At 39.1% G+C, this 18,656-nt stretch overlaps 1 non-coding gene across 1 annotated transcript; it reads left to right on the top strand.

Moving 5' to 3' along the window:
- The first annotated feature begins 397 nt into the window (after positions 1-397).
- LOC130947932 (small nucleolar RNA R71) lies at positions 398-505 on the top strand. Its single transcript, XR_009072865.1, has one exon. It is a non-coding gene; the product is annotated as a small nucleolar RNA R71 (small nucleolar RNA).
- Positions 506-18,656: the final 18,151 nt, after the last annotated feature.

Here is an 18,656-nt window from a genome sequence, read left to right as displayed (position 1 = left end):
AGGGTTCTCCCATGTAATTCACCTCTTCCATTGAAGGGTTCTCAGGATCATAGGCTTCTTCTTCAGATGAAGCGTCCTTAGTACTGCCTGGTGCAGCTTGCATTCCAGACAGACTTTGAGAAATCAAATTGACTTGTTGAGTCAATATTTTGTTCTGAGCCAGTATGGCATTCAGAGTATCAATCTCAAGAACCCCTTTCTTCTGATTCGTCCCATTGTTCACAGGATTCCTTTTAGAAGTGTACATGAATTGGTAATTTGCAACCATTTCAATGAGTTCTTGAGCTTCTGTAGGCGTCTTCTTCAGATGAAGAGATCCTTCAGTAGAGCTGTCCAATGACATCTTGGACAGTTCAGACAGACCATCATAGAAGATACCTATGATGCTCTATTCAGAAAGCATGTCAGAAGGACACTTTCTGATCAATTGTTTGTATCTTTCCCAAGCTTCATAGAGGAATTCACCTTCCTTCTGTCTAAAGGTTTGGACTTCCACTCTAAGCTTACTCAATTTTTGAGGTGGAAAGAACTTTGCCAAGAAGGCATTGACTAGCTTTTCCCAAGAGTTCAGGCTTTCTTTAGGTTGTGAGTTCAACCATATCTTAGCTCTGTCTCTTACAGCAAAAGGGAATAGCATAAGTCTACAGACCTCAGGGTCAACCCCATTTGTCTTGACAGTGTCACAGATTTGCAAGAATTCAGCTAAAAACTGATGAGGATCTTCCAATGGAAGTCCATGGAACTTGCAATTCTGTTGCATTAGAGAAACTAATTGAGGCTTAAGCTCAAAGTTGTTTGCTCCAATGGCAGGGATAGAGATGCTTCTCCCATAGAAGTCGGGAGTAGGAGCAGTAAGGTCACCCAGCACCTTCCTTGCATTGTTGGCATTGTTGTTGTTTTCGGCTGCCATGTCTTCTTCTTTGAAGATTTCTGTTAGGTCCTCTACAAAGAGTGGTGCCTTAGCTTCTCTTAGCTTTTGCTTCAAGGTCCTTTCAGGTTCAGGGTCAGCCTCAACAAGAATGCTTTTGTCTTTGCTCCTGCTCATATGAAAGAGAATAGAACAAGAAAATATGAAATCGTCTATGTCACAGTATAGAGATTCCTTGAGGTGTCAGAGGAAAAGAAGAATAGAAGGAAGATGTAGAAGAATTCGAACTTATCAAGAGAGATAGAGTTCGAATTGTGCATTGAGGAGGAATGTTAGTCCATAAATAGAAGGATGTGAGAAGAGGGGAAGAATTTTCGAAAATAAAGTAAAAGATTTTAAAAACATTTTGAAAAATTGAAGAATGATTTTCGAAAACTATGAGTGGAAAAGAAATCAAGTGATTTTTGAAAAAGATTTTGAAATTAGAAATTAAAAAGATATGATTGAAAACTATTTTAAAAAAAAGATGTGATTAAGAAGATATGATTGAAAAGTTATGGTTTTAAAAAGATGCCATTGAAAAGATATGATTGAGAAACAATTTAAAAAAAGATTTGATTTTTTAAAATTAATGACTTGGCTAACAAGAAAATATATGATTCAAACATTAAACCTTTCTCAACAGAAAAGGCAACATTCTTGAAATGTTGAATCAAATCATTAATTGTTAGCAAGTATCTTTGAAAATGGAAAGAAATTAATTTTGAAAATATATGATTGAAAAGATATGATTTGAAAAAGATTTAATTTTGAAAAATTTTGAAAACTTGAAAAAAATTTGAATTAAAAACAAAATCTTCCCTCTTGTGCCATCCTGGCGTTAAACACCCAGAATGGTATACATTCTGGCGTTTAACGCCCAAAACTCACCCCTTTTGGGCGTTAAACGCCCAGCCAGGCACCCTGGCTGGCGTTTAAACGCCAGTTTTCCTTCCTCACTGGGCGTTTTGAACGCCCAGCTTTTTCTGTGTAACTCCTCTGCTGTATGTTCTGAATCTTCAATTCTCTGTATTATTGACTTGAAAAGACACAAATTAAAAATTTCTTTGGATTTTTAATAATGAGGAATAATCAAAATGAAATTAAAATCAAATAAACAATGCATGCAAGACACCAAACTTAGAAGTTTGTATACTATTGACACTAACAAATTGAGAATGCATATGAGAAACAACAAAACACTCAAGACAAGAGAATTTAAAGATTAGAGCAAGGAAATCATCAAGAACAACTTGAAGATTAATGAAGACACATGAATGAATCCAAGAAGAATAGAAACATGCAATTGACACCAAACTTAAAATGAGACACTAGACTCAATAAGAAACATAAAAAATATTTTTGGTTTTTATGATTTTGTAATTTTTTTTTTGGTTTTTTTCGAAAATTGATTGAAAAAAGAAAATAAGGGTATCAAAATTCTTAATGAGAATTCCAGGAATCATGCAATGTTAGTCTAAAGCTTTAGTCTAAAGAAATTAGACATAGCTAGCTGGTGCACGAAATTGTGATCTCTACTTTGCACAACTCAAACAATCCCCGGTAATGGCGCCAAAAAACTTGGTGCTCAATGCCATGGTCTAAACATGATTTCACAACTTCGCATAACTAACCAGCAAGTGTACTGGGTCGTCCAAGTAATAAAACTTACGCGAGTAAGGGTCGATCCCACGGAGATTGTTGGTATGAAGCAAGCTATGGTCACCTTGTAAATCTCAGTCAGGCAGATTCAAATGGTTATGGATGATATATGAATAAAGCATAAAATAAAGATAGAGATACTTATGTAATTCATTGGTGAGAATTTCAGATAAGCGTATGGAGATGCTTTGTCCCTTCCGTCTCTCTGCTTTCCTACTGTCTTCATCCAATCCCTCTTACTCCTTACTATGGCAAGCTGTATGTTGGGCATCACCGTTGTCAGTGGCTACAGTCCCATCCTCTCAGCGAAAATGTTCAACGCGCTCTTTCACAGCACGGCTAATCATCTGTTGGTTCTCAATCAGGTTGGAATAGAATCCAGTGATTCTTTTGCGTCTGTCACTAACGCCCAGCCTTCAGGAGTTTGAAGCTCGTCACAGTCATTCAGTCCTTGAATCCTACTCAGAATACCACAGACAAGTTTTAGACCTTTCGGATTCTCTTGAATGCCATCATCAATTCTAGCTTATACCACGAAGATTCCGATTAAGGGATCCAAGAGATATCCACTCAATCTAAGGTAGAACGGAGGTGGTTGTCAGGCACACGTTCATAGGTGAGAATGATGATGAGTGTCACGGATCATCACATTCATCAAGTTGAGGAACAAGTGATATCTTAGAACAAGAATAAGCCGAATTGAATATAAGAACAATAGTAATTGCATTGATACTCGAGGTACAGCAGAGCTCCACACCTTAATCTATGGTGTGTAGAAACTCCACCGTTGAGAATACATAAGAACAAGGTCTAGGCATGGCCGAGAGGCCAGCCCCCAACGATCTAAGAACTAGACATCCAAAGATGATCCTAAGATCTGAAATGATCAAAAGATGAAAATACAATAGCAAAAGGTCCTATTTGTAGAGAACTAGTAGCCTAGGGTTTACAGAAATGAGTAAATGACATAAAAATCCACTTCCGGGCCCACTTGGTGTGTGCTTGGGATGAGCATTGAATCTTTCATGTGTAGAGACTTTTCTTGGAGTTAAACGCCAGCTTTTGTGCCAGTTTGGGCGTTTAACTCCCATTCTTGTGCCAGTTCCGGCGTTTAACGCCGGGCAGTTTTGAGCTGATTTGGAACGCCGGTTTGGGCCATTAAATCTTGGGCAAAGTATGAACTATTATACATTGCTGAAAAGCCCAGGATGCCTACTTTCCAACGAAGTTGAGAGCGCGCTAATTGGCCTTATGCAGCTCCACAAAATCCACTTCGAGTGCAGGGAGGTCAGAATCCAATAGCATCTGCAGTCCTTTTCAGCCTCTGAATCAGATTTTTGCTTAGGTCCCTCAATTTCAGTCAGAAAATACCTGAAATCACAGAAAAACACACAAACTCATAGTAAAGTCCAGAAAAGTGAATTTTAACTAAAAACTAATAAAAATATAATAAAAGCTAACTAAAACATACTAAAAATATACTAAAAACAATGCCAAAAAGCGTATAAATTATCCGCTCATCACAACACCAAACTTAAATTGTTGCTTGTCCCCAAGCAACTGAAAATCAAATAAGATAAAAAGAAGAGAATATGCAATGAATTCCAAAAACATCTATGAAGATCGGTATTAATTAGATGAGCGGGGCTTTTAACTTTTTGCCTTTGAACAGTTTTAGCATCTCACTCTATCCTTTGAAATTCAGAATGATTGGCTTCTATAGGAACTCAGAATCCAGATAATGTTATTGATTCTCCTAGTTAAGTATGATGATTCTTGAACACAGCTACTTTATGAGTCTGGGCCGTGGCCCAAAGCACTCTGTCTTCCAGTATTACCACCGGATACATACATGCCACAGACACATAATTGGGTGAACCTTTTCAGATTGTGACTCAGCTTTGCTAGAGTCCCCAATTAGAGGTGTCCAGGGTTCTTAAGCACACTCTTTTTGCCTTGGATCATGACATCATTATTTTTTTCTTTTTCTTTTTCCCTTTTTTTTCATTTTTTTTTGTATTCACTGTATTTTCTTGCTTCAAGAATCATTTTTATGATTTTTCAGATCCTCAGTAACATGTCTCCTTTTTTCATCATTCTTTCAAGAGCCAACATTCATGAACAACAAATTCAAAAGACATATGCACTGTTCAAGCATACATTCAGATGTCAAAGTATTGCTACCACATCAAAATAATTAATCTGTTATAAAATTCAAAATTCATGCAATTCTTCTCTTTTTTAATTAAGAACATTTTTCATTTAAGAAAGGTGATGGATTCATAGGACATTCATAACTTTAAGGCATAGACACTAAGACACTAATGATCATAAGACACAAACATAAATAAACATAAGCATGAAAATTCGAAAAACAGAAAAATAAAGAACAAGGAGATTAAAGAACGGCTCCACCTTAGTGATGGCGGCTTGTTCTTCCTCTTGAAGATCTTATGGAGTGCTTTAGCTCCTCAATGTCTCTTCCTTGCCTTTGTTGCTCCTCTCTCATGATTCTTTGATCTTCTCTAATTTCATGGAGGAGGATGGAATGTTCTTGGTGCTCCACCCTTAGTTGTCCCATGTTGGAACTCAACTCTCCTAAGGAGGTGTTGATTTGCTCCCAATAGTTTTTTGGAGGAAAGTGAATCCCTTGAGGCATCTCAGGGATTTCATGATGAGTGGGATCTCTTGTTTGCTCCATTCTCTTCTTAGTGATGGGCTTGTCCTCATCAATGAGGATGTCTCCCTCTATGTTAATTCCAACTGAATTACAGAGGTGACAAACGAGATGAGGGAAGGCTAACCTTGCCAAGGTAGAGGACTTGTCTACCACCTTATAAAGTTCTTGGGATATAACCTCATGAACTTCTACTTCCTCTCCAATCATGATGCTATGAATCATGATAGCCCGGTCTATAGTAGCTTCGGACCGATTGCTAGTGGGAATGATTGAGCGTTGGATAAACTCCAACCATCCCCTAGCCACGGGCTTGAGGTCATGCCTTCTCAGTTGAAATGGCTTCCCTCTTGAATCTCTCTTCCATTGAGCGCCCTCTTCACAAATGTCTATGAGGACTTGGTCCAACCTTTGATCAAAGTTGACTAGTGTAAGGGTGTTCATCTTCTTGAATCATGGGCAAGTTGAATGCCAACCTTACATTTTCTGGAATAAAATCTAAGCATTTCCCCCGAACCATTGTAAGCCAATTCTTTGGGTCCGGGTTCACACTTTGATCATGGTTCTTGGTGATCCATGCATTGGCATAGAACTCTTGAACTATTAAGATTCCGACTTGTTGAATGGGGTTAGTAAGAACTTCCCAACCTCTTCTTTGGATCTCATGTCGGATCTCCGGATATTCACTCTTTTTGAGTTTGAAAGGGACCTCGGGGATCACCTTCTTCATGGCCACAACTTCATAGAAGTGGTCTTGATGCACCCTTGAAATGAATCTTTCCATCTTCCATGACTCAGAGGTGGAAGCTTTTGCCTTCCCTTTCCTCTTTCTAGAGGTTTTTCCGGCCTTAGGTGCAATAAATTGTTATGGAAAACAAAAAGCAATGCTTTTACCTCACCAAACTTAGAAGGTTTGCTCGTCCTCGAGCAAAAGAAGAAAGAAGAGAGTAGAAGAAGAAGAAATAGAGGAGATGGAGGTGGCTTTGTGGTTCGGCCAAGGGGGAAGAAGTAGTGTTTAGGTTGTGTGGAAATGAAGGGGTGAAGATGGGTTTATATAGGGGTGGAGAGAGTGGTAGGGTTCGGTCATGTATGGGTGGGTTTGGGAGGGAAAGTGGTTTGAATTTGAATGGTGAGGTAGGTGGGGTTTTATGAAGGATGGATGTGAGTGGTGAAGAGAATGGTTGGATTTGATAGGTGAGGGGTTTTTGGGGAAGAGGTGTTGAGGTGATTGGTGAATGGGTTAAGAAGAGAGAGAGTGGTGGGATAGGTGGAGATCTTGTGGGGTCCACAGATCCTGAGGTGTCAAGGATAATTCATTCCTGCACCAAGTGGCGAGCAAAAATGATCCTTCTGCCAATCCTGGCGTTAAACGCTGGGCTGGTGCCCATTTCTGTCGTTTAACGCCAGCTTGTTGCCCATTCCTGGCGTTAAACGCCAGTCTGTTGCCCCTTTCTGGTGTTAAACGTCTAGAATGGTGCCAGACTGGGCGTTAAACACCCATTTGCTGTCTTCACTGGCGTTTAAACGCAAGCAAGTTTTCCTCCAGGGTGTGCTGTTTTTCTTTTTGTTTCTCATTCTGTTTTTGCTTTTTCAATTTTTTTTGTGACTTCACATGATCATCAACCTACAGAAAACATAAAATAACAAAGGAAAATAGATAAATATAACATTGGGTTGCCTCTCAACAAGCGCTTCTTTAATGTCAGTAGCTTGACAGTGGGCTCTCACGGAGCCTCACAGATATTCAGAGCAATGTTGGAACCTCCCAACACCAAACATAGAGTTTGAATGTGGGGGTTCAACACCAAACTTAGAAGTTGGTTGTGGCCTCCCAACACCAAACTTAGAGTTTGACTGTGGGGGCTCTGTTTGACTCTGTTTTGAGAGAAGCTCTTCATGCTTCCTCTCCATGGTAACAGAGGGATATCCTTGAGCCTTAAACACAAAGGATTCTTCATTCACTTAAATGATCAATTCTCCTCTGTCCACATCAATCACAGCCTTTGCTGTGGCTAGGAAGGGTTTGCCAAGGATGATGGATTCATCCATGAACTTCCCAGTCTCTAGGACTATGAAATCAGCAGGGATGTAATGGTCTTCAATCTTTACCAGAACATCTCTACAAGTCCATAAGCTTGTTTTCTTGAATTGTCTGCCATCTCTAGTGAGATTATTGCAGCTTGCACCTCAAATATCCCTAGCTTTTCCATTACAGAGAGAGGCATGAGGTTTATGCTTGACCCTAGGTCACACAGGGCCTTCTCAAAGGTCATGGTGCCTATGGTACAAGGTATTGAAAACTTCCCAGGATCCTGTCTCTTTTGAGGTAATCTCTGCCTAGTCAAGTCATCCAGTTCTTTGGTGAGCAAAGGGGGTTCGTCCTCCCAAGTCTCATTACTAAATAACTTGTCATTTAGCTTCATGAATGCTCCAAGGTACTTAGCAACTTGCTCTTCAGTGACATCTTCGTCCTCTTCAGAAGAAGAATACTCATCAGAGCTCATGAATGGCAGAAGTAAATCCAACGGAATCTCTATGGTCTCATTATGAGCCTCAGATTCCCATGGTTCCTCATTAGGGAACTCATTGGAAGCCAGTGGACGTCCATTGAGGTCTTCCTTAGTGGCGATCACTGCCTCTTCCTCCTCTCCAAGTTTGGCCATGTGGGTCATGTTAATGGCCTTGCATTCTCCATTTGGATTCTCTTCTGTATTGCTTGGAAGAGTACTAGGAGGGAGTTCAGTAATTTTCTTACTCAGCTGTCCCACTTGTGCCTCCAAATTCCTAATGGAGGACCTTGTTTTAGTCATGAAACTATGAGTGGTTTTGATTAGATCAGAGACCATGGTTGCTAAGTCAGAGTGGCTCTGCTTAGAATTCTCTGTCTATTTCTGAGAAGATGATGAAAAAGGCTTGCCATTGCTAAACCTGTTTCTTCCACCATTATTGTTGTTGAAACCTTGTTGAGGTCTCTGTTGATCCTTCTATGAGAGATTTGGATGATTTCTCCATGAAGATTTATAGGTGTTTCCATAAGGTTCTCACATGTAATTCACCTCTTCCATTGAAGGGTTCTCAGGATCATAAGCTTCTTCTTCAGATGAAGCGTCCTTAGTACTGCCTGGTGCAGCTTGCATTCCAGACAGACTTTGAGAATTCATATTGACTTGCTGAGTCAATATTTTGTTCTGAGCCAATATGGCATTCAGAGTATCAATCTCAAGAACTCCTTTCTTCTGATTCGTCCCATTGTTCATAGGATTCCTTTCAGAAGTGTACATGAATTGGTTATTTGCAACCATTTCAATGAGTTCTTGAGCTTCTGCAGGCGTCTTCTTCAGATGAAGAGATCCTCCAGCAGAGCTGTCCAATGATATCTTGGACAGTTCAGATAGACCATCATAGAAGATACCTATGATGCTCCATTCAGAAAGCATGTCAGAAGAACACTTTCTGATCAATTGTTTGTATCTTTCCCAAGCTTCATAGAGGGATTCACCTTCCTTCTGTCTGAATGTTTGGACTTCCACTCTAAGCTTACTCAATTTTTGAGGTGGAAAGAACTTTGCCAAGAAGGCATTGACTAGTTTTTCCCAAGAGTTCAGGCTTTCTTTAGGTTGTAAGTCCAACCATATCCTAGCTCTGTCTCTTACAGCAAAAGGGAATAGCATAAGTCTGTAGACCTCAGGATCAACCCTATTAGTCTTGACAGTGTCGCAGATTTGCAAGAATTTAGCTAAAAACTGATGAGGATCTTCCAATAGAAGTCCATGGAACTTGCAATTCTGTTGCATTAGAGAAACTAATTGAGGCTTAAGCTCAAAGTTGTTTTCTCCAATGGCAGGGATAGAGATGCTTCTCCCATAGAAGTCGGGAGTAGGTGCAGTAAAGTCACCCAACACCTTCCTTGCACTGTTGGCATTGTTGTTGTTTTCGGCTGCCATGTCTTCTTCTTGTTTGAAGATTTCTGTTAGGTCCTCTTAAGAGAGTAGTGGTTTAGCTTCTCTTAGCTCTCGCTTCAAGGTCCTTTCAGGTTTAGGGTCAGCCTCAACAAGAATGCTTTTGTCTTTGTTCCTGCTCATATGAAAGAGAAGAGAACAAGAAAGTATAGAATCCTCTATGTCACAGAATAGAGATTCCTTGAGGTGTCAGAGGAAAAGAAGAACAGAAGGAGAGGTAGAAGAATTCGAACTTATCAAGAAAGATAGAGTTCGAATTGTGCATTGAGGAGGAGTGTTAGTCCATAAATAGAAGGATGTGAGAAGAGGGGAAGAAATTTTCGAAAATAAATTAAAAAGATTTTAAAAACATTTTGAAAAATTGAAAAATGATTTTCGAAAAATATGATTAGGAAAGAAATAAAGTGATTTTTGAAAAAGACTTTGAAATTAGAAATCAAAAAGATATGATTGAAAACTATTTTGAAAAAGATGTGATTAATAAGATATGATTGAAAAGTTATAGTTTTAAAAAGATATGATTGAGAAGATATGATTTGAAAAACAATTTAAAAAGATTTGATTTTGAAAATTAATGACTTGGCTAACAAGAAATTTAAAAGATATGATTCAAACATTAAACCTTTCTCAACAGAAAAGGCAACATACTTGAAATGTTGAATCAAATCATTAATTGTTAGCAAGTATTTTTGAAAATGGAAAGAAATTGATTTTGAAAATATATGATTGAAAAGATATGATTTGAAAAAGATTTGATTTTGAAAAATTTTGAAAACTTGAAAAAAATTTGAATTAAAAACAAAATCTTCCCTTTTGTGCCATCCTGGCGTTAAACGCCCAGAATGGTATATATTCTGGCGTTCAACGCCCAAAACTCACCCCTTTTGGGCATTAAACGCCCAGCCAGGCACCCTGGCTGGCGTTTAAACGCCAGTTTTCTTTCCTCACTGGGCGTTTTGAACGCCCAGCTTTTTCTGTGTAATTCCTTTGCTGTATGTTCTGAATCTTCAATTCTCTGTATTATTGACTTGAAAAGACACAAATTTAAAATTTTTTTGGATTTTTAATAATGAGGAATAATCAAAATGAAACTAAGATAAAATAAATAATGCATGCAAGACACCAAACTTAGAAGTTTGTATACTATTGATACTAACAAAATGAGAATGCATATCAGAAACAACAAAACACTCAAGACAAGAGAATTTAAAGATCAGAACAAGGAAATCATCAAGAACAACTTGAAGATCAATTAAGACACATGAATGAATTCGAAAAAATGCAAGAAGAATAGAAACATGCAGTTGACACCAAACTTAAAATGAGACACTAGACTCAACAAGAAACATAAAATATTTTTGCTTTTTATGATTTGTAATTTTTTTTTGGATTTTTTTTGAAAATTGAGTGAAAAAGAAAATAAGGATATCAAAATTCTTAATGAGAATTTCAGGAATCATGCAATGTTAGTCTAAAGCTTTAATCTAAAGAAATTAGACATGGCTAGCCAAGCTTCAGCAGGACATTACATTTAAGAGCTAAATTAATGAGAATCAATCAGCTTTGGTGATGATAAGAACATCACCTTGAAACACTAGAATTCATTCTTAAGAACTCTGAAGAAAAATACCTAAGCTAAGCAACAAGATGAACCGTGATGAGCGGATAATTTATACGCTTTTTGGCATTGTTTTTAGTATATTTTTAGTAGGATTTAGTTAGTTTTTAGTATATTTTTATTAGTTTTTAGTTAAAATTCACTTTTCTGGACTTTACTATGAGTTTGTGTGTTTTTCTGTGATTTCAGGTATTTTCTGGCTGAAATTGAGGGACCTGAGCAAAAATCTGATCCAGAGACTGAAAAGGACTGCAGATGCTGTTGGATTCTGACCTCCCTGCACTCGAAGTGAATTTTCTGGAGCTACAGAAGCCCAATTGGCGCGCTCTTAACGGCGTTGGAAAGTAGACATCCTGGGCTTTCCAGCAATATATGATAGGCCATGCTTTGCCCAAGATTTGATGGCCCAAACCGGCGTTCAAAGTCACCTTCAGAATTCCCAGCGTTAAACGCCGGAACTGGCACCAAAGTGGGAGTTAAACGCCCAAACTGGCACAAAAGCTGGCGTTTAACTCCAAGAAGAGTCTCTACACGAAAATGCTTCAATGCTCAGCCCAAGCACACACCAAGTGGGCCCGGAAGTGGATTTTTATGTCTTTTACTCATCTTTGTAATTCTTAAGCTACTAGTTCCCTATAAATAGGACCTTTTGCTATTGTATTTAGACATCTTGGTAGCTATCTTTAGTCTTATGCTATCTTAGATCACTGGGGGCTGGCCTCACGGCCATGCCTAGACCTTGTTCTTATGTATTTTCAACGGTGGAGTTTCTACACACCATAGATTAAGGTGTGGAGCTCTGCTGTACCTTGAGTATTAATGCAATTACTATTGTTCTTCTATTCAATTCAGCTTGTTCTTATTCCAAGATATTCATTCGCACTCAAGAACTTGATGAATGTGATGATTATGTGACACTCATCATCATTCTCACTTATGAACAAATGACTGACAACCACTTCTGTTCTACAAGCAAACAAGGCTCTAATGTTTATCTCTTGGGTTCTTTAACCGGAATCTTCGTGGTATAAGCTAGAATTGATGGCGGCATTCAAGAGAATCCGGAAGGTCTAAACCTTGTCTGTGGTATTCTGAGTAGGATTCAATGATTGAATGACTGTGATGAGCTTCAAACTCGCGATTGTGGGGCGTTAGTGACAGACGCAAAAGAATCACTGGATTCTATTCCGACATGATCGAGAACCGACAGCTGGATAGCCGTGCCGTGACAGGGTGCGTTGAACATTTCCACTGAGAGGATGGGAGGTAGCCACTGACAACGGTGAAACCCTTGCATACAGCTTGCAATGGAAAGGAGTAAGAAGGATTGGATGAAGACAATAGGAAAGCAGAGAGACGGAAGGGACAAAGCATCTCCATACGCTTATCTGAAGTTCTCACCAATGAATTACATAAGTATCTCTATCTTTATCTTTATGTTTTATTCATATATCATCCATAACCATTTGAGTCTGCCTGACTAAGATTTACAAGGTGACCATAGCTTGCTTCATACCAACAATCTCCGTGGGATCGACCCTTACTCGCGTAAGGTTTATTACTTGGACGACCCAGTGCACTTGCTGGTTAGTTGTGCGAAGTTGTGTTTATGCCATGGTATTGAGCACCAAGTCTTTGGGGCCATTACTAGGGATTATTTGAGTTGTGAATAGTAGTGATCACAATTTCGTGCACCAAACCGTCAGTTGTCCAAACTCAAACAATCCCCGGCAACGGCGCCAAAAACTTGGTGCACAAAATTGTGATCAACAATGGCGCCATCAACATGGTATGCTCAATTGCAATCTCAACTCTTTATCACAACTTCGCACAACTAACCAGCAAGTGCACTGGGTCGTCCAAGTAATAAACCTTACGCGAGTAAGGGTCGATCCCATGGAGATTGTTGGTATGAAGCAAGCTATGATCATCTTGTAAATCTCAGTCAGGCAGATTCAAATGGTTATGGACGATTTATGAATAAAGCATAAAATAAAGATAGAGATACTTATGTAATTCATTGGTGAGAATTTCAGATAAGCGTATGGAGATGCTTTGTCCCTTTCGTCTCTCTGCTTTCCTACTGTTTTCATCCAATCCTTCTTACTCCTTTCCATGGCAAGCTGTATGTTGGGCATCACCGTTGTCAATGGCTACAGTCCCGTCCTCTCAGTGAAAATGTTCAACGCGCTCTGTTACAGCACGGCTAATCATCTGTCGGTTCTCAATCAGGTTGGAATAGAATCCAGTGATTCTTTTGCGTCTGTCACTAACGCCCAGCCTTCAGGAGTTTGAAGCTCGTCACAGTCATTCAATCCTTGAATCCTACTCAAAATACCACGGACAAGGTTTAGACCTTCCGGATTCTCTTAAATGCCACCATCAATTCTAGCTTATACCACGAAGATTCCGATTAAGGGATCCAAGAGATATCCACTCAATCTAAGGTAGAACGGAGGTGGTTGTCAGGCACACGCTCATAGGTGAGAATGATGATGAGTGTCACGGATCATCACATTCATCAATTTGAGGAACAAGTGATATCTTAGAACAAGAATAAGCCGAATTGAATAGAATAACAATAGTAATTGCATTAATACTTGAGGTATAGCAGAGCTCCACACCTTAATCTATGGTGTGTAGAAAATCCACCGTTGAAGATACATAAGAACAAGGTCTAGGCATGGCCGAATGGCCAGCCTCCCAATGGTCTAAGAACTAGACATCCAAAGATGATCCTAAGATCTAAAGTGATCAAAAGATTCTAAGATCCAAAGATGAAAATACAATAGCAAAAGGTCCTATTTGTAGAGAACTAGTAGCTTAGGGTTTACAAAGATGAGTAAATGACATAAAAATCCACTTCCGGGCCCACTTGGTGTGTGCTTGGGCTGAGCATTGAAGCTTTCATGTGTAGAGACTTTTCTTGGAGTTAAACGCCAGCTTTTGTGCCAGTTTGGGCGTTTAACTTCCATTCTTGTGCCAGTTCCGGCGTTAAACGCCAGAATTCTTGAGCTGACTTGGAACGCCTGTTTGGGCCATCAAATCTCGGGCAAAGTATGAACTATTATATATTGCTAGAAAGCCCAGGATGTCTACTTTCCAACGCAATTGAGAGCGCGCCAATTGGGCTTCTGTAGCTCTAGAAAATTCACTTAGAGTGCAGGGAGGTCAGAATCCAACAGCATCTGCAGTCCTTTTCAGCCTCTGAATCAGATTTTTGCTCAGGTCCCTCAATTTCAGCCAGAAAATACCTGAAATCACAGAAAAATACAAAAACTCATAGTAAATTCCAGAAAAGTGAATTTTAACTAAAAACTAATAAAAATATAATAAAAACTAACTAAAACATACTAAAAACAATGCCAAAAGCGTATAAATTATCCGCTCATCACTTGCCCAATCCCTTCTACGGTTAATGACAGTCCGTTCCAGGATTCTTTTAAGTTCTCTGTTAGAGACTTCAGCTTGTCCATTTGTCTGTGGATGATATGGAGTGGCTACCCTGTGGCTAACTCCATATCGAACCAAAGCAGAGTAAAGCTGTTTATTACAAAAATGAGTGCCCCCATCACTGATTAATACTCTAGGGGTACCAAATCTACTGAAGATGTGTTTCTGGAGGAATTTTAGCACTGTCTTAGTGTCATTAGTCGGTGTTGCAATAGCTTCCACCCATTTGGATACATAATCCACTGCCACCAGAATATAAGTGTTTGAGTATGATGGTGGGAAAGGCCCCATGAAGTCAATACCCCATACATCAAACAACTCAATCTCTAAGATCCCTTGTTGAGGCATGGCATAACTATGAGGTAGGTTGCCAGATCTTTAGCAGCTGTCACAATTAAGTACAAACACTCGGGAGTCTTTATAGAGAGTAGGCCAGTAGAAGTCACATTGGAGGACTCTTGTGGCTGTTCGCTCACTTCCAAAATGTCCTCCATACTGTGATCCATGGCAGTGCCAGAGGATCTTCTGTGCTTCTTCTTTAGGCACACATCTACAGATTACTCCATCTGCACATCTCTTGAAGAGATATGGTTCATCCAAAAGATAGTACTTTGCATCCGTGATCAACTTCTTTGTTTGCTGCCTACGGTACTCTTTGGGTATGAATCTCACTGCCTTGTAGTTCGCAATATCTGCAAACCTGATGGTTGGATTTTTGATGGTTTAGAATTTCACAAATGAATTCTCGTTGCAAGTATAGTTCCTAAACCAAACAATAATCTTTTCATACAAAAAGTTGTTTGTCACTAAAACAAACCCCTAAATTTATAAACCGAAGTAGTGAAACCTCGGGTCGTTCTCCCTAGGAATTACAATAAAGTGTCTTGTTATTTGTTATGAATTATTTTTGGGGTTTTGATAAGAGGCATGAAAGATAAATGGCAAGAAAGTAAACTAATGGCTAAAAAAAGGTCTTGGCAAGGGTTGGTGGTCAAGGATCTCTATCCTAATCACTAACCACAATATGAGAATTGGCAAGGATTAATCTCATTAAATCATCCTCTAACTAGTAGTAAAGGAAAGTCAAATGAGCTATATCAATCCTAGTCCATAAGTCCTAACTCTCCACTAATTCAATTAGTGAGAACACTACAACATTTTAGGTCTATGGCCACGGTTTTTTTGGTCACGGTAAAAAACTGTGACCATAGACCCTCTATGGTCACGGTTTTTTAGGGTGACCAAAAAAAAAGCTATGGTCACGGTTTTTTTGAAAAGGGTGACCATAGAGTACCTATGGTCACGGTTTTTTAAAAAATGGTGGCCTAAAAAGGTCTATGGTCACGGTTTTGAGGGGTGACCTAAAGGGGTCTATGGTCACGGTTTTTTACAGTGACAAAAAAGGGTCTATGGTCACGGTTTTTCAAAAAAGGGTGACCTAAAAGGGTCTATGGTCACGGTTTTGGGGGGTGGCCTAAAGGGGTCTATGGTCACGATTTTGGGGGGTGGCCTAAAAGGGTCTATGGTCACGGTTTTGGGGGTGACCTAAAGGGGTCTATGATCACGGTTTTTTACAGTGACCAAAAAGGGACTATGGTCACGGTTTTTCAAAAAATGATGACCTAAAAGTGTCTATGGTCACGGTTTTGGGGGGTGACCTAAAGAGGTCTATGGTCACGGTTTTGGGGGTGACCTAAAGGGGTCTATAGTCACGGTTTTGGGGGGTGACCTAAAGGTGTCTATGGTCACGGTTTTTTACAGTGACCAAAAAGGAGTCTATGGTCACGGTTTTTCAAAAAGGGTGACATAAAGGGTCTATGGTCACGGTTTTGGGGGGTGGCCTAAAGGGGTCTATGGTCACGGTTTTGGGAGTGGCCTAAAAGGGTCTATGGTCACGGTTTTGGGGGTGACCTAAAGGGGTCTGGTCACGGTTTTTTACAGTGACAAAAAATGGGCTATGGTCACGATTTTTCAAAAAAGAGTGACCTAAAAAGGTCTATAGTCACGGTTTTAGGGGTGACCTAAAGGAGTCTATGGTCACGGTTTTAGGAGTGACCTAAAAGAGTCTATGATCACGGCTTTTGGGAGTGGTCTAAAGATGTCTATAATCACGGTTTTTAATAATTGAAAAATAAAAAAGAATTGTACAATCTAATTTAAGTAACTTTTATTATGAAAAAAAGTTATGACTTATTTTATTAATATGAACTTCTTATTTTTAAAAATTAATCAATTAAAAATAATTAAATTAATTTTATTAATATTTAGAGTTAAGTTAATTACAATTCTTATGTAATTTCTATAATTTAATTTAGGTAATCGATATTTTAGATTTAAAATCGTATTTTATAAAATGTGATTACTAGATTTATTTTATGATTTAAATTAAAAATAATTCTTTAAAATCAATGATATGTTAATAAATGAAATTTTATGTATTCTAAAAATATTCTTCACTTTATTATATCGTAACTCAAAATTTTCAAATAAAACCCTAATTTTATAAATCCCTAACCCTAACATAATAAAAAAACGGACGCACACAGAGCAGAAGAGAAAGGGGAACAGAGAGGGGGGAAAATGGAGAAGAGGAAGGAGAAGGGAGGGAGGAGGAAGGAACGGCGCTGGCTGGGGGCCTCGCCGCCGTCGCCATAGCCATCGAGCACGAGGGGAAGAGAGAGATTCGCAGTGAAGTGAGAGAGAGAGAAGCGCGACTGAGAGGAAAGCTCGCGACAGAGATGGGAGGGACCGTCGCCATCGCCGCTGGTGTGGTCGGAGCCGCCGTCGTCGATTGAAGATGCCACCGTCATAGTGGAAGAAGCCCAGAGGGGGAGATGAACGAGGGAGAAGAGAGGGAGAAGAGAACGCAGGCCAGTGGCCCAGGGAGAGGAGTTGCCGCCGTTCGTGCCTCCTGTCGCCGTTGCGGTCTCGCCGTCGCCGCTGCTTGGGTAGTCACCAGAGGGAGCCGTGGCTGTCCACGCCGCCGTCGGAGCTGCTGCTCCATTCCGTCGATGTCTGCGTGCTCAGGTATGTTTGTTCCCTTATCCTCTGACCCCTTCACCCAACAATGTACCAAATTCCTAAGCTAAAAACCAAATTAAGCTTTAGGGTTTTATTAAGTTGTAATCTGATAACTTTAAATCTGATAGCTTTAATGTTTTAATGTACCCGTTCACTTTTTGCTTGCTGTGTTAGTTGTTTCTTGCTGGATTTATTTAACTTTTTTCTTTGCTGCTGGTTGCTATGTATTTCAAATCTTGCTGCTATGTTGCTAGTTTATCGTTTCTATCTTGGATGATTGTTCTTTCGGTGGATAGGACATTAACTGGCATGATTTGATTGTTAACATTAATATTTACAGCAAAATATATAATATTGCTTAGCATGTTTAGTGATAAATATCCAACTATCTATATATTAAGCATAAGCCTAATCTAATTAATTAATTTCCAGCAAAATAAGGTTCAAATGATATGGATGCATTGAATCCTTCTTGGAGAAAGAAACATCGATTCCTTCTTGGAAGCTCTCCTTACCGCATGTACTTGTGGAGACCCTTTCATCATTTCTATTTGGATACCATCTTGGGTTTGTGCTTTATAGTTTCTCCTTTGCATTCTTCCTTGACTTTGATTGGTAGTCCAGTTAACTTTTTAATATTGATCCTCTGTTTTTTGTTTTATCCAAAGTAGTTAATGAACCACTTGAAAGCATATCTGTGGATCTTGGCTTTAGGGGAAATACCTTGGCAAAAGGTGAAACTAAAAATTCCAATACCATGCTTAATTTGATGCATTCTTAAAAGTTTCAAATAATTTGATCTGGTTTGATTTGTTTATTTATTGTTGTGTGGTTTTGAATGAAGGTTTGGTGGTGAGCATATGTCTTGCTGGTGGGTTAATTGGAAGTCTATTCAGTGGCTGGATTGCTGATGCAGTTGAGATTGTAGGGCTTTCCGGGTTGTGTTCGTTGCCAATGATAATTGGTGCTTCGATGAGGTTATATTTCTAAAGCCAGTATATTCTCTTCATCTTTAATATCTAGGTTTCAATGCATCCTTTTAGGCTATTTTTATTTTCTCTTTTCTGTTTTTCAGAGTTGCTTTTTCTGAAACATCTGACCTCACTCTAATTTAAATTTAGTCAAGTAGCAGATTCCCTTGTTCTCAAATGTGAATCCTTATGGCTAGTTCTCAGTGAAAATTTCCGTGTTTTCAATTTTTATTAATCTTTGTACAATCCTGACATGTGGATCCTCTTTGAAATATAATTATAGCTTCTGGATGAAAGGCAAAGCTTGAATGTTATGCGTTTTCTTCAAGCAATTAATGTGTACTAACAAGTGATGTTTTTCCTTTGCTTTTTGTTGTTGCCTCCAATG

This window comes from Arachis stenosperma, chromosome 1 (assembly GCF_014773155.1).
Source record: "Arachis stenosperma cultivar V10309 chromosome 1, arast.V10309.gnm1.PFL2, whole genome shotgun sequence".
Taxonomy (NCBI): domain Eukaryota; kingdom Viridiplantae; phylum Streptophyta; class Magnoliopsida; order Fabales; family Fabaceae; genus Arachis; species Arachis stenosperma.
This window is presented reverse-complemented; position numbering and strand designations above follow the sequence as displayed.